Here is a 13,475-nt window from a genome sequence, read left to right as displayed (position 1 = left end):
CACCAACCACACCAGCTGGGCAACTGTGAGGGCCAGCCAGCTCTGACCACCTCTGCTTCTGTAAGCCATGTAACCTGGGAGGGGGTGGGGAGAGCATCTGTGGGAGGTGGGGGAGGGGGCACCCCAGGGCCCAGCAGCTCCAGCCCCTGGAGACAGCATGACTCCTAGCTTGGCCTTGGTGATGTTGACAGTGCAGTAAACGCATCCTGGAAGTAGGGCTCCTGCTGGGTTCAAGTCCAGCCCCTCACGAAGGCTGGTGCAACCATGTGACACCTCAGAGGGTCCTCTCCCAAGCCAACCCCATCTATAGGAATAATGACACCTCCTCTGTGAGCACCCCTGGATAAGGTTCACTCAGAGACTTATGTTTGGGCGCCTCCTGCCTGCCTGCCCTGGGCCGGGTTCAGGGAAGCAAGCAGGAGAGGGGAGAGAAATTACAAACCATGGTGAAGGCTATGGACAAGGAGAGTGGGTGATGGGTCGGCGAGGGGTGCTCCGGGGGTGGCTCCCAGTCCTGGTGCTCAGGGTGCCACCAGGCAGCATTTGTCAGAGCAGTATTCCCCTCCCCCAGCCCCAGGCAGGCCTTCCTGGAGGGGGTGCAGGCCTCCATCTCCAGCTGCCCCCTTTCCCCCAACAAATATGGCCAAGACATGACGGGCCCCCTTAAGGCCCTTCCTTCCTCTCCAGTGATGGGAGGAGAGTGGCTGGAGGAGGTGAGAGTGGGAAGGGGGAGGGCAGAAGGGCCTGCAGGAGGGGGCTCCTCACTCCCTAGAGTGAGCTGGGAGCCCTGGCCGGCCCCCATCCAGGGCCCTTGGAGGAGGTGCCCACCCGGCAGCCCCAGATCAGGGAATCCCGGCTGGCACCGCGCCACCACCTCCCTGCCACCCTCATCCACCAGGAGCCAGACACAGTCCGGATCCTTGCCAACTGGGGGGAGGGCGTGTACTCGACTTCGCCTACTCCCAGCCATCCTTTCTGCTGCCTGCGTGTAATTAACAGAGTAATTAAAAACAGGATGAGTTAATTGGTATTCATTTATGTGGCAGATGTTTTTAATTGAGGCAGGAAACAATTTACCTGTTTACATAAACAATGGCAAAAGCAGGCTTGTAAAACACATTTTTTAAAATATTTTCCTCCCCCTTCCTAAAAAGAAGAATTGAAATCACTCGGTCTCCCCTGTGCCTCCATGTGAGAGCAGTAGGCCCCGCCCGGAGGTGCGTGCCAAGAGGAAACATCTGCTTAAAAGGTTTGCTTCCAGAGGACTCTGTTTGCCTTATATCCAGAGGAAGGAGGTTGTTCCCAGGTTGTGGGGACACCAGCTTAGAGGGATGCCTCTCCAGGGGGTTGCTGTGGTGTCATCCCCAGGGCCCAAGGGGGCTCTGACCTCCTGGGTGGGTGGGCCAAGGCCGGGGAGACCACCCAGCAGGATGGGAGGCAGGGCTGGGAAATAGCAGGGGACCCTGTCCAGCCAAGCCAGGGGCTCCTCTGGGCAGGGAGGGGGGCTTCCTTTCCACCTGCATTTGTGGCAGCTCCATGTTCCTCCATCACGTGGCCAGCTTGGGGACTGTGGTGTCCGGCCAGCAGCCCCTGTCTTCCCGGAGTCCAACCCTTTGGCCATTTTAGGGGATGTCCCTGGGTGGAAGAGCAGAGTCAGCCTTAGAGGGCTCCAAGGAGGACCTCCAAGAAGCGAGTGCTCAGAGTGACTCCTGTCTATAGATTGGCACTCATTTGGCACTTGCTGTATGCCTGGCTGCTGTGTATGCTGGTTATTACTCTCCAGCTCCTATTAACCCTGGGGGGTGGGGCTCATCTCCCCATTTCACAGGTGAGGAACCTGAGGCTGGACTGAGCACACAGCTTCCAGGTCTCGTCGGAAAAACTCGCAGCTTGTAGAGCTGACGGGTATGCGTCGTGGCTGCCCCTTCCTTGCGAGTACACGTACCGAGGGTTATATTCACACGGAAATATCTAGAGGGGTCCATAGACCCGTCAACAGTGGTTACCATGGGTGGGGGCTGGGCGGTTGGGAACATGCCTTTCCCGTGTGACTAAAACCCCAAGCTGGGCCAGCTGCCATGCTCACCACGGGACACGTCGCTGACTCTGAAAGTAGGAAATAGTGGGGTTCCAGGAGTTGTGTGAGGTGACGCGGGTGAAGCACATGGCCCGTGGAACTCAACAAACGTACAGATAGCTCTCTGCAGTGAAAACGGGCAGACCCCAGAGGTCTGGGACCCCAGGGTCCCAGAAAACGTGGGACCCCAGAGGCTCCTGGCCTCCCCTGCAGGGGAGGGTCTGGGCCATGCCATTGGGGTGACATACGATTGGAATTTCTGGAACATTTCGATGGTTCCTGGGAATATGGATTGTTTGGAATCCTTCTGGGAGAAGGGCCCTGGGAAGATGGCACCCAGAGCTTGGCACCCAGAGCTCCGCACCCAGGACACTAGAGAGGCTGGGGCTTAGTGTTCTCCTTCCACGCTGCCAGGCCTCTCTGGCATGGCTGTGATTCAGTCATAAGAGTAACCGCAGGTATCTGAGGTGAGCAGCAGACAGAGTTGCTGCAGCCAGAGGTGCCAGTGGTATTCTCAGGAGCTTCCAGCCTGCACCAGTGCTGTGTGACCTCAGGTGCAGACCTCAACCTCTCTGAGCATCTGGGAAGGGAGGCAGTGATGGTCTCCCCAGTGTTGTGAGCTTTGACTACAATTATGACAATGACATAAATGTAAACATCCCTACAGCCTCCCCTCCCACCTTTACCACGTTCTCTGCCAAAAGAAGCGCAAGTTTTTCAGGGGCCCCAGCCTCGCCCATGAAGACAGAGGCAGGAGGATGGGAGGGTCTGGGGCCCTGCAGCGATGAAGTCTCTCCTGGGCCAGTTTTGGTCCCTGGGTATGCGGGTTGGGAGGGCCCTGGGCAGGGCCTTCCATGTCCAGGAACTGAGAGCATAGAAGAGGGGTTGGGTGTCTCTGGGCATCTCGCCAGATCCACGGGGGTCCCGCAGTGGGCACCAAGACACACCACGTCAGGCTGACACTCATCACAGCTGAGCCAAACCAGCTCTCATGTCATCCTTATGAAAGCGGGGCGTGAGAATCGGAGACGCCCCTGGTCCCCTGAGCAAAGCCTGCCCAGACCACCTACTCAGCCCCAACCTCAAACCTGCTCCAGCTGGTGCCTCTCACCACTTGGGGTCCCTCCAGCTTGGGGGCAGCATCCTGCATTGATGTCTCCCATCATGGGTCATCGGGGCCTTCACAGGCCGTGTGTACCGAGGGTGGCGGTTCTGTGGCTTGGAGCTGGTGGGAGGATCATCTCGCTCTCAGGGATGCGCTCAGAGGGGTGTGCATGTGGGATGAACCACCAGCCCTAAATACTGCTTAGTGTTCGCAGGGGCAGCGCAATGAGTTTATATTTTGGCAACATTCCTGTGGGGAGTTCAAGGTGACATGCAGCAAGTCTGCATGCTTTCCAACAATGAACATGCTCTGGGACTCAGGTCAGCCTTCCGTGGCGCCTCGATGCCAGCAGGGGAACCCCTAACCATGCGGCCTGGGTCTCCAGAGCCCCCAGCCTCCCCGATCGCTGCCCACCTTCGTGCACAGAGTTCCCGCTGCCCCGACTTCCCCAAGCTGTGCCTCTGCTAGACGCCCTTCCTGGCTTCAGGCGTGCACACAAGTGCAGGTTCTCCTCCTCTCGGGAGGCTCCCTGACTCTGGAGCACCCGATCCAGATGTGTGAGCGCTGACGCGGGACTTTCTGCTTCATGCGAATCTGAGCACTGACTGGCCTCAGAGGCGTCCTGGACGAGCAGTTCCTTGAGTTTTGTCAATTCCTTCTTGAAAACAAGTGATCTGGATGAGTGTATCTGTTAAGTGAAACTTTGTAGTTGTCTGTCTTGGTCAGAGTTGGGGTGGGCACAGTGCTGGTGGGCAGCAGGCAGTTTAACAATAAATCAGGAATTACTTTAGAAGTGCTGCTGGTACAAGAGGCAGGCCGAGAGGAGGGGGTCCTGCTGCCCCTCTCCAGGGGCTGTTTCTTTTTCCTTCTAGAGACACTCTGTACATATTGGATCATCTTGTATTCCAGGGGCTCCTGTGGTCTTTTTTGGGGTCGCACCCCTCCCCCAGGAAATGCGCTTGCCCACACTCTGCCCCATGTTGCCACAACCCCTCGGGGGACATGTCTTCTGTTCAGACTAACTGTAGGTGGTCCTTGGCTCTAGGAGGACCTCCCCCCAACCCCCATCTGCTGGGGCGCCTCCTGGGGTCTCAGGGTCCCCTGCCCCTCACGTCCCTGCCAGGTGTGTATGTGAGCAAAGCAGAGAGCTGGCTTAACAGGCACTGGCCTGATCCTGACAGTGACGTCAGCCTGAGTGTACACTTGAGGAGACTCAGAGGAGGAAGCCTGGCCAAGGCCACCCGAGTGATGAGGCCGCGGCTGGACTCAGGCCTGCCAGACCCCAAAGCTGGGTTTTTCCCACTACTACTCGACTTCCTGGGCTGGCCTGTGTACCCACCACTGAGCTCCAGGAGGGGGCTCTGTGTCATGCTTTGGTCAGGATGCAACCCCCCCAACTCATCCACCTACCCATCCACCATCCACCCACCTCCGCTCAGTCACTCGTGACTCTCTCTGTCCACATGCCCACACCCCTCAAGCCCACCCAGGGTCCACCATGTTTCTTGTCACAGCCCATTCACACTCGCTGGGTGTGCCAGCCTGCAGCTGAGCCACGCCCCCTTGGTGGCAGGTGTGCATGGGGGAACAGGAGAGGGCCCCAGAGTGCTGGTCCCAGGTGCTGGGAGAGGGCGGCCCTCCCCTCCACTGGTACCCCCCACACACACACACGGCAGGCGGCCCAGATGGTGGGTGCCCCCCCCCCACCAGCTCTCGGGAGCTGCTCTTGGCAGCGTAGCCCCAGCAGCTGGGTGAGGAATGTGCTCCCTCCGTGCGCCAGCCGCGGGGCGAGCAGGGGACATCTGGATCACGTTTGCAGCCGGCAGAGAGCAGGGAGGGTTTCCATTCCAGCCGCTAAGCGCGCTCCACCCTCCCCACCTTGGAACTCTGCTCAGCACCAGGGCATCCCGGACCCAGCTCCATGACCATCCCAGCTCGTCTGAGAAGGAAGTCCCACCCCTGCCCCACTCGTTTGGAGCATCTGTACGTGGCTGCAGCTCTGGGCTTCTCGGCCCAACCAAACCCTCAGACCCCTTCTGCAAACACAGGCACAGACATAATGGCTCTGACCGGCCTTCTACCAGGAGCTGTGGTCACCTTTCATTTCTTGTCATTTTCTGCACGTATGTTCATTTGCAAGATGGAGTTACATGTGTTTCTACTTCTTTTGATTTTTCTTTATTTGAAGTACAACACATCACACAGAAAAGTGTTGTGTGCATGAAGGTTCAGAGTGTGCAGGTTAACAGACAGCATTCCCTGACCTGCCCCAGGCCCTGAGCCCCTCTCCCGGGTCACTGCCGGTCGTGGGCCCACCACCTTGACTGTAATGCCCGTAAGTAGAGGCATGTGGCCCATCCTCTCTGGGGTCTGGTGTCATTCACTCAGCCACATGTTGGTGACATTTGACAAATTGGTGTGTGGGGTTGTGTGTGTGCTTTTTCCTTGCTGTGTAGTATTCTGCTGTGTGGATCTGCCCCTTGACCTCCTAATGGACCTCTGTGACAGTGGCCAGTGAGTATTCTTATCCTTTGCTGCCGATGCTGGGCTCTTTGCTCTTCTGTTGATTCCCTGCCTCAGAGCAAATCACTGAGCCATGGGTGCACAATATTTCAGGCTGGTGGGTGCTGAAAAGCAGTTTCCAAAGTGAAGGTACCCACCACGTGATTTCAGGCTCCATAGGGTCCCACTGGGTGGCTCATCTGGGCAGTCCCAGCAGGGCTTGCTCTTGGGTTGAGGTCGGCAGCTCTGCTGAGTGTGGCCGGGCCCTCACACTCCTGGATCCCTAGCTAGGGCAGCTGGGCCAACTCGCCCAAGTGAGCTTTCCCATTCAGCAGGCTCAGCAGGACAGCCAGAGGTACTGACTGCCTCATGTCCAGCTCAGAGCTGACTGCCATCATCCTGCCTCATCCTAATGGCCAGAGCAAGTCCCTGGCCAGCCCGGATCCAAGGGCAGGGAATTGAGCCCATTTCTGAGTGGGAAGCAGAGAAAGCAATGGCACCCCACTCCAGTACTCTTGCCTGGAAAATCCCATGGACAGAGGAGCCTGGAAGGCCACAGTCCATGGGGTCACTGAGGGTCGGACACGACTGAGCGACTTCACTTTCACTTTTCACTTTCATGCATTGGAGAAGGAAATGGCAACCCACTCCAGTGTTCTTGCCTGGAGAATCCCAGGGACAGGGGAGCCTGGTGGGCTGCCGTCTATGGGGTCACACAGAGTCAGACACTATTGAAGTGACTTAGCAGCAGCAACAGCAGCTGGGCGGGAAGAGCTGCAGTCACATTAGAAGGGGTGTATGTGGTTGGGGAGGAGAACTGAGGCCATTTTGTGATGCATCCACCCCCAGGTGAAGGATATCTTAATCCGCCATAACTGAACTTTACTGATGATGGGTAGGCTCAGAGTAGCTCCTTGGTCCCCACGCCCTACACATGGGGGAGCTGCCCACTGAGGCCACTGGGCAGGGGGCAGCTCCTGACCCAAGCTCTGCCCAGGCTCCCGCCACAGCCTCCAAGGCAACAGGCCAGGGTCCCAGACGGCACAGGGGCAGGCGGGGCCTCTCTGGGTTTCTCACAGGCCGGTCAGCACACCTGCATGCAGCGTCTCGATGACCACCAGGTGTCGGCGCTGGTCTGGACTTTGCAGTGCACAGAAAGACAAGGCCCATGTCCTCGGGGAGACAGGACCCACACAGACCGCGATGGCAGGTGCTGACAAGTGCTCCCCAAGAAATTAAGTGGGTGATGCAGTGGGAAGGGCAGGGGTCCTCTGAGGGGGGACATTTGGGCTCGATCCTGAGTGAGGAGGGAACAACCTTGTGGAGCACAGGGGAGCATTCCAGCAGGTGGAGACGCCCCGAGCCCGCCCGGGAGAGTCTAGCCGGGCCTCCCAGACTGGAGGCACAGTCAGGTCAGGAGAGTATGGGCCCTTTCTGAGGGGACCCTGGGCTGGAGGATGGTGGTGAGACTGGGTCTGGCTCACTTTCACCGCACCTCGGTGGCATCTCGATGGTAGGGACCTTCCTGTCCAGGAGGGTGGCTCCCTCCCAGCACTGGCGAGATTCGCAATCCCCTGCTGGTACAGGGGGCAGCCCAGCCACCGCGATGTCCCCTCTGGGGCTGCGAGGGTCTTCCCTGTGCGGCAGGACATCCTCTTGTGGACCCTCCCGGCCACCCTTCTGGCCAGGCTCTGAGGGTCCACAGTGATGACCCTGCCTGAGCCCAGCAGTGGGTCAGCCAGAATGCTGGACACGCATGGGAGCTGCCACGTGACAGCCGTGTGACCCAGGCTTGCATCTTGTGAGCCTCAGTTCCCTGTCTGTAACCCAGGTCTTACTTGTCTGGGCTTTATCAGAATGAGGAGGTCTCAGCACCCAGGCATATACACCACTCCCGGCAGAAGGCAGCCCATCTCAATCAGAGCTGGGCCCCGCTCAGCACCCAGGTCTTTCAGAGGAGCCTCTCGCTGGCTTGTCCCATCCCTCTGTGCCACTGCAGGGGCTCTGCTCTTGTCCCCATCTCACAGGTGACAAAACTGAGTCCTGGGTAGAAAAGTCAGTGACATTCAGGCCAAGAGGCTGAGATAGGGTGGAGGGAGGCCAGTCAGAAGCTCTGTGTCATGGGCACCATGGTGGCCTTTCCCCTTCTGGTCCTTTGTCTAAGACTACCCCCATCACCTGCCCCCAACCTTGAGAAGCAGGAGTTACGGGCCCATTTTATCAGTGGGTATACTGAGGCTTGGGCCATGCTGGGGTGATTTCCCCAGTTCACAGTCTGTCACAGAGCAGGTTTCCTGGCTTTTGGTCCAGTGATGTTGCCACGGCAACCAGCATCCTTGGTGTTGTCACCCACAGGCCCAGGGGATCATGGGGTCCCTGGGGGAAGGAGGACCAGAGAGGCCTAGCACTGTGTAGTGGGAAGGGTCACAGCGTTAACAGGCAGAGGAACAGCAGCCCGGTCAGACCCCAGGACTGGGAAGGGCTGGGCAGAGGATCCAGGGGACGTGGCTGGAGCACTCGTGGGGGTGGGAGGGCCGCCTGGACCAAGGGAGGGAAACACTAATCCTTGTGTGTATTATCACTGATTCATCAGGCGGCGGAGGCTGATTGAAACCAGATGTGGGCAGCGGTCCAAGTTCCAGCGCCTGGAACTCGTTAGGGCTGTGGCCCCCCTGAAAATTCTCATTGCTTTGCAGAGCATTGGGGATCAAAGACAAGCCATCCCTGACCTTGGCCTTGGAGGGTGAGGGAGGGGTCAGCCTCCTGGTCAGACCCACCCATCTTGATGTGGGGGGTCAACCCCATGTCCTCAGGGCTCCCTGAGTCCCTCTGCCTCAGCCTGGGAGCCCTGTCCGTCCCTTCTGAGTCATGGCTGCTTCCTGGGGTGCATGCCTGGTTTTTCCCTCCATCCCCAACACACCCACTGGGAGGCTCCAGGAGAGTCCGTGCCCCTCCTTGCCCCAGGAATTTGGCCCTTGGTTGGGGAGATTGCCTGGCTTGCTCCAGATCCCCAGGGTCCAGGAGTACAAGTCCCCATCTACCCTCCAAGAAGCCTTGAGGGGAAGGGAGGGTATTCTGGGGGCAGAAGCTCCCCAAGCAGCGATATGGAGGCTCAGATGCCCCCCCAAAATATCTGCCCCCGCCTCCTGCTAGCCCCTGTGTGCTGGCAGTGGACATGTCCCACCTTGCCCAGGCCCTGCAGTGGCTGGTGTGCAGTGTGCGGTGGTCAGTGGCTCAGAGGAGGTGAATCTGTCACCGGGGGTAGGGGTGGAGGCAGTGTAGGGAGGTACTTGGGTTGGGCTGGCCTTCAGGAAAGACTTGCTGCACTACCCACATCTGCTGTGTTGCTCATGACTTCCAAGGTTGGCCCAACAGTTACACGGCCAGAAACCTGCCTGGGACCACATGAGAAGAACAATGTCCACCCCTCACGTGGACGCAGGAGGATCCCATTGACGCTCAGAGCTCAGGAGGGCCATCTGCGAGCCAGGGGAGCCGGCTCCTGCCTCCACGTGCTGTCACTGCCAGGGGACCACGCCCATGCTGGAGCGCACTGCGCTGGGGTCCAAGGGCCCCACAGGGTCCACCCCTGACATGTGGGGGTGTCTTCCAGCGGGTCCTGCCCAGGAGGGATGCCCTGAAGCTGCCCCTCCCTGAGCGCTGTGAGGCCTGAATCCCCTCAGACACACCCACCTTCTGTCTCTTCCACAAATGTGGCATTGGGCTTCTGGAGGTTCCGGAGCTGTCGTAGTTAGGAGGGGGCTCTGGGGCTCATGGCGGTGCTGTAATAGAAGGTCTTGGAAGAAAGAGTGGGAGAAAAGAGGAAATCTGTAGTCAGGGCTCTGCAGCCTCGCCGAGCTGCGGCCTTGAAGGAAGCCTGACCTCTGCCCCCTCGATCTCCTCACTGCTTCAGTGGGCAGTCATGCCCACCTGGCCTGGGGCTTGGACCCATGGAGGAGCCTGGAAGGTGCTGGCTCTGGAGGCCATTGTGGAGGACATGGGATGAGGCTGTGTGAGGCCCCCAGTACCGCACAGGGAGCTGGGACACTGTGGGAGGCACGGTGGTCTCTGGACCCTGGAGGCCCGTAGCTCTCTGCGACTCTCAGTGTTGGGGTCCCATCTGTAAACCCAGTGGTAGTGCGTCTTCCTCCAGGACCGGCGAGGGCTGCCAGCGGAGTCCCCGATCATGGTCAGGATCCTGGAAGCCCAGGTGCGGCCTTCACAGAGGGGCACCTCCCACGGGCAGCTGTACCCTGCCCCGGGCAGAGTGTCTGCAGGCCAGGACGCCGCGATCCTCCCGGGAGAGTCTGGCCTGAGCAGGACAGAGTGTGCCTGGAGGCGCTGGGGACAGGTGGTGCCTGCCGTCGCTCCCGACACCTGACACCAGCCCGCTGCTGTCCCACCCCCGGACCTTTGGAGGACGGGGACGGGGCTCCAGGGGACACCTGACCTGACCAGGGAGGTTCCCTCCAGTCACTGGCCGATGTACAGGGCAGAGGAATCGGGGCTGTCCTCGGCGAAAGAGCGCCTGTGGAGCTGGGAGGCGGGACTGTCCTGCCATCCGTGGGCCATCTCCCTTCTTGGTCCTGACTCCACAGTGTTTATGCAGCACCTGCTGTGTGCCTGGCCCTGCCCTGCACACTGTTTCACTGAGGAAGACAGTCACATTCAGACAAAGACGTGGGAGATGAGGGCAGGGAGGGGACGGCCAGTCACAAAAGTCCCTGAGGGCACTCAGGATGCCCGCCAAGAGGCAGGGGCCACCCGGTAATGGTTTCAGGTGACGTGTCTTAGGGGCCAGCTCGCCCCTCTGCCTCCAGGAAAGTCCAGCGTTCTGCCCGCCTTGGTAGGAGCTTCTGGACCTCGGCCTGCTCCCCAGCACGGGGCGGAGGCCAGGACGTCAGGCCCTGGGCCGCTGGTGCTCTGTCCTCGTCCCCACCTGCAGCTGTGGAGGCTGCGGCTGGGCAGTGTGCCCAGGGGCACCCGCTCACTGGGGCCGGGGAGCAGGGCCCCTCCTTGGGGTGCAGGGCTCCCTACCAAGCCTCCACGGGCCTGGGGAACCCTGCCTGCCTGCAGGTCAGTGCCAGGAACAGGGTCTGGGCATGTCACAGGTCACAGCCCGAGACTCCGCAGAGAGTGGCCTCTGGGCCCTGGGCTTCCTTGTTGGCCACCTAGCAGGCTAGGGGCTGTGTGGGGTGCACAGGTCGAGGCCGGGCTCACAGTCAGGGCCCTGCCCCTGGAGCAGGGTTACCTGTTGGTACTGGGCCTACCTGGCCACTTCTGTGAGGGTCAGATGAGATGAAGGAAGAGTCAGACCACGAGAGGCCAAAGTGAGCCCTGATTCCGCAACAGCACCAGTGGGGGATGGGCTGTGTTGATGCTAAGGGCCCCCTCCCATGGAGGGTTCTAGAACCCCAGGGCTGGGAGCGCGGGGCTGTGGCCAGTTCTCAGCCGCGCAGGGCGGGCTGGGAACACAGGCGGACAGGGACAATGATGGATGGGGTGGCTTGTTCCGGCACATTCCGTGTTCTTTCCCACCGGCTCCGCCCGGCCCCGGAGAGCGGCTTCCTCTGACGATGGGTTAGTGACATTTAGTGGGAACTGGAGCCACTGTCTGGGAAACACGCAGGGTCCCCAGGGACCTGGGGAGCACCGCCCAGGTCTGGGAATGTTCTCGAGGGCTTGGAGCCGGGGCCAGTGGTGGGGCTGCGACCAAGTAGGCTGTCCCCTCTCACCCTCTGGCTCCTGCACTGCAGCCAGACATCAGGACACCATGGGGGCCCCCACCCTCCAGGATTGAGGGATGGACAGTTCAAAGAGGAGCGAATGAGGGAGCAGCAGGCCTCGGGTGGGTAGGACTCTGGGCCACCTCCAGCCCCCTGTCAGCTGTGTGAGCTCGGCGGGTCACCCATCCTCTCTGTGCCTGTTTCCTGTGTGTCAGATGGAGCAGAGCCGGGCTGCCTGCCATGTTGTGGGACGGTCAGACTCCTGGCTGGGCCCCCGGCACACTCCTGCCCCCTGAGCACATGGGGAGGGGACCACAAGGAAGGGGCCAGCACCCCGAGAGTTCCCCCCACCACACACCAGCATAAGGGCCGCTGTTCTGGCAAGGCACTCTGCGGGCTCCAGGGGAGCTGACAGGGACCCTGGTCAGGGAGAAGCCCAGACATGTCTTCTCCAATTCCGCCCCATCTCCCACTTTTTTCTCCATGGGGTCCTGTGGACGCCATGGCCCCTGACTGCTGATGGGGCCAGCGGAGGCCCAGGGATGCCAAGGCTGCTCCAATTTCCCCCCTCCCCCGGAACATCTAGGAAGAGCCCAGGGAGTTGGGAAGATGGTCCTCGCACTTAACCTGCTGCAAAGCTGGGGCACCCAGGGCATCACCCACTGACTCAGAGCAGCAAACCCACCCTAGCCTCAAACCCCAGGCAGCCACCCTTTCTATGTCTGGTCAGCCCACATGATGTTCCCCAGGGAGCATGAGGTGGCTACAGAACTTTCTAATCTCCCAGGTGGTGGTGGGGCCTGGTGCTTGAGGCACCCCTGGAGAGCCCCGGGCTCAGGCCCTGCTGTCTGTCAGGCTCTGAGACTCTGAACACTTGTCCTCCCCGAGCCTCAGTTTCCCCATCCACAAATGGGCCTGATGGGGGCCCCTGTGGAGACGCATTGAATCCTCCCTCAGGGCGTGGCATTCCGGGTCACAGTCGTGCCTGGGACCCTCAGTGGGCACACTGATGTGCATGGGACACGTGCCAAGCCCTCGCCTGGGGAGCTGTTATTTATATGTTAATCTTATAAAAGTGAAAGAACTTAAAGCTAGACATAGGTTCAGCTGCCAGGGCCCCCTCACTGACCTGCTAAGTCAGAGCTCCCTAAAAGGGGGCTTGTGCAGGGGATATCCTGATTTTGGGTGGGGGCATATGTGGGACTGAGGGTCCCCAATGACTTCAGAATCAGGAGTCGGGAAACAGACCCAGAGTGGGTATGGGGGGACCATTCGAGCTGGGGGGGTGTCCCACAGACGTGTCTAATGTCTCTCACAGGCAGGCACAGGGACTGACGGCGCTTTCTGGGGAGGGCATGAGGGTGTAATGAGAGGTTGCGTGGACGTGCAGGGCACAGGACCCAGCTCCCCCCGGGCTGGGACACCTGGGAGTGGACCCCGGAGGGCGGAGGACCTAAGAATGGGGGAGGGGAGAGAGCGGCCCCACACGGCCAGCTCAGGCTTCTGGGTGGAGTCTGGACCTCACCGGGAGCTGTGCCCAGCTGACCATGCTGGCACCCTCAGGAGTCTTCACGGCGGTGGGAGCTGCCCCCCTCCTGGCCCTCAGCACCACTCAGTGGGCCCCTCCCCAGCCCCCACGACCTGGCCAGCTCCTGCTCACGCTGGTTTGTGAGCTCAGGGTCCCCCCTGGGTGGCCCTATAGGGCGGCCAGACAGGCAGTCAGGTTGTGCCAGAACCCTTGGGGGTTGTGGGCCTTAGAAGGAGCTAGGGGCTGGTCAGGAGGCCGGTGCTCAGGAGACTGAGGCTGCCCATCTGGCAGCTTGTTAGCCATGTGCCCTCAGACCATGCAGGCTGGCAGACGGGCAGGCCTGGCCTCCACACGCAGGCAGGGCTGCAGAGGTGGAGAGAGGGCAGTAATTAATAACAGCAATTAACAGCTGCCACCATGATGGTGCGACCATGGTGGGTGCCCTGCCCTCTGCTAAGCACACTTCTCCATCTCATTTGACCCATGTTGCACCCCGGGAGGTGGGTGACAAGTGTGCCCGTGTAGACACGAGGAGCC

The 13,475-nt window shown here is 60.2% G+C and overlaps 1 protein-coding gene and 1 long non-coding RNA gene across 5 annotated transcripts in view; one reads left to right on the top strand and one right to left on the bottom strand.

Moving 5' to 3' along the window:
* Nucleotides 1–13,475, top strand: part of CBFA2T3 (CBFA2/RUNX1 partner transcriptional co-repressor 3) — a 78,128-nt gene that overhangs the window by 40,456 nt on the left and 24,197 nt on the right. The gene's annotated exons all lie outside the window — the stretch shown is intronic.
* On the bottom strand, nt 8,353–11,259 carry LOC133230103 (uncharacterized). Its single transcript, XR_009730746.1, has 3 exons — nt 10,955–11,259; nt 9,378–9,480; nt 8,353–9,079 (listed from the first exon to the last, which is right to left on the bottom strand). It is a non-coding gene; the product is annotated as an uncharacterized LOC133230103 (long non-coding RNA).

This window comes from Bos javanicus, chromosome 18, assembly GCF_032452875.1.
Source record: "Bos javanicus breed banteng chromosome 18, ARS-OSU_banteng_1.0, whole genome shotgun sequence".
NCBI lineage: Eukaryota > Metazoa > Chordata > Mammalia > Artiodactyla > Bovidae > Bos > Bos javanicus.
The sequence above is the reverse complement of the archived record's forward strand: the minus strand, read 5'-3'. Positions and strand labels throughout refer to the sequence as shown.